This window comes from Solanum dulcamara, chromosome 8 (genome assembly GCF_947179165.1).
Source record: "Solanum dulcamara chromosome 8, daSolDulc1.2, whole genome shotgun sequence".
In the NCBI taxonomy this organism is placed as follows: domain Eukaryota; kingdom Viridiplantae; phylum Streptophyta; class Magnoliopsida; order Solanales; family Solanaceae; genus Solanum; species Solanum dulcamara.
This window is the reverse complement of record NC_077244.1, coordinates 6,749,913-6,752,525: the sequence shown is the minus strand read 5'-3', so window position 1 is coordinate 6,752,525 and position 2,613 is coordinate 6,749,913. Positions and strand designations below refer to the sequence as shown.

Here is a 2,613-nt window from a genome sequence, read left to right as displayed (position 1 = left end):
CTGTGGTCTGATGTCTAATATTAATATTTATTACCTACATTACTTTTTGTACTTTGATTATTCTATTTTATCTGGATTGCTTTTGCTTTCGTTACTTGCTGTGCTTCATCAAGCTTAGAACTTCTTATTCTTATCTGACTTCTCCTTTTGATTTTATTTTGATTTGTACTGAGCCGAGGGTCTTTCGGAAACAGCCGTCCTACCTCGATAGGAGTCAAGTCTGCGTACACTTTATCCTCCCCAGACCCCACGTTGTGGAATTTTACTGGGTCGTTGTTGTTGTATGGTATAACGTGTGGAACTCACATAAAGGGAGCGCGTGATTTCCTTTTCTTCCATCTAAAATGCTATTTATTCTCCTCCAACGTTAAAAGCCCATTTTTGCCTTCTCGCTTCTTCCTCTTTTCAAATTATAAACCCTAAATCCCCAAATTTCTGCCATTGATGCCATTTTCAATCTCGCTTCTTTCTCTTTTCTTTTCTTTTTCTGTCTCTCTCCTCCAACCCTCTTCTCCATCCATCTTTTCTAATAATTTTGACGCCATGTCCCAAAATTCAATGAATATCGAGGAAGTCAATATATGTAATTGCGGTTATTATTGTCGTCTCAAAACTTCAAGGACTCCATTGAATCCAGGTCGTAGATTTTTTGGATGCAAAGCTTCAAAGGTTGGTAAATATTTGAAAAGTTTAAATAATTTTTTTGTCTATTATTTTCTATTTATTGTAATATGATTTGTAGACAAGTGGTGGATGAGGCTATTTTAGATGGATTGATCCATCGCCTGAAAGTGCTGAAGTGTCGTGCTCAATGAATAAATTCAAAGATGGTAAAAATTCGATTGATCGATCTAAGGAAAAATTGAAAGAGCTTCAAGAAGGAAGGAATTCTTTGAAATTGAATGATCATGAAGAGACGATGATGGTAGTTAATCAGAAACTCAAGGAAGTTAAACTACAAAGAAATCGGGCAAATGCTAAATTTAACAGACTTGTGCTTGTTCTTCTTTGTCTACTAACTATAAAATGGTTCTTTAATATAGTGTAGTTTTATAGTAGTTTAAAGTGTAGTACTTAATTGTTAAGTTTTATCGTAGTAGGCCAGTGTAGAAATATGTTGAATTAGCTAGTTATGTTTTGTATCAAATTGAAAGCTTGAGTGTGAATTAGCTTTGTTTTATATCAAATTAAAAGCTTGAATGTGAATTGATTGGCCTTGTTTTGCATCAAATTGATATATGCAAGTGTGTTCAGAAGGTTAGCTTGAGAAAAATGGTGTGTGATAATAATGGACTATCTAGAACGATTAAGCACAAGGAACAGGTTGTTCAAATGGAGCGTGCAAAACAAAAGTTTTTCATCCTATATTTTAGAACTGTTTCAATGAAATATAAGTAATCTAAGTAGTAAAATTCAAAACAAAAATTTTCCATGTTGTTGCATAAACACACTATTGCATATATCTCAAAAACACAACTGCATATATCTGAAAATTTAGCTAAAAATCACAGCTGAAACATGTCACAAAAGATACTATTGCCTTAACAAACTGCTACTTTAACACAAATTGTTCAAACACACTGTTGCATATATATCAAAATTAAAATCATACCCGAAATATGTCAAAAAAACACTGTTGTCTTAACACACTGTTGGTTTAACACAAATTATTGCATATATATCAAAATTAAGTTCAAAACCACAAATACAACAAATCTTAAAGGCGATGTTGTCTTAACACAAGTTCTTGAGAAATACATGACATAACACAAGTTGTTCAAAAATAAACTAAAGTAAGAATAAATTATACAAAGACCCTTTTAACATAGCCCAAATTCATAATAGCTTTCCGAGTGAACTACCTTTTGGAGGTTCCAACTAATGAAGAAGATTTGTTTTTCTTGTTTACTCTCATTTGTTGCAACTGTGAGGTGCTGACTGCATCTTTTTCATTTCATTTTAGGTCACGGAGTTTAAAATTAATATTCATATTAATTGGTGAAGCACTATTCAAATTTGTTGGCCCACGTAGAACCCTCTCACTCGATATACCATGATGTAGTAGAAGAAAGTGTGAGACAATAGATAAAGTACTTATATCTTCTATAAGAATATATATAATGAATAAACATATATTAAGCACTTGAGTCCCAGTTGTAGGATTAGAGTATACATCAAAATCAGCTGTAGGCTTTTTATTTCCTCTAGTAGCAACAACAAATAAGGCAGAACTATATGATCTTTTGTGACCTGATAAAGGTGGCACTTGATCAAAAGAATCATCTCTCTCACTAACAAATGGTATCCCTGTTACATTAGTTTTTTTTTCCTCCCCAATCCTCTTTCTAATTCAATTTGCACATTTATTTTAGGAGCTCTTGGTACAACTATTGTGTCACCACAAATAAAGCTTGATTGACTTGATTATGTATTTACATATGTTGTGTTGGAAGTAGAGTATGAAGGACATCCCATTTTAGACTATACAATAAAATTACAGATATATAAATAAATAACTTGTACAATAAAAGAAAAGCTACATATAAATGAATATGTCTTACTCCTGTTTCAATATCTTTTGGTGGAGCTATGGTGTCACCACAAATAAAATTT

At 32.4% G+C, this 2,613-nt stretch overlaps 1 long non-coding RNA gene across 1 annotated transcript; it reads left to right on the top strand.

Moving 5' to 3' along the window:
• The first annotated feature begins 355 nt into the window (after window positions 1–355).
• LOC129900347 (uncharacterized) lies at window positions 356–1,206 on the top strand. Its single transcript, XR_008769601.1, has 2 exons — window positions 356–669; window positions 743–1,206. It is a non-coding gene; the product is annotated as an uncharacterized LOC129900347 (long non-coding RNA).
• Window positions 1,207–2,613: the final 1,407 nt, after the last annotated feature.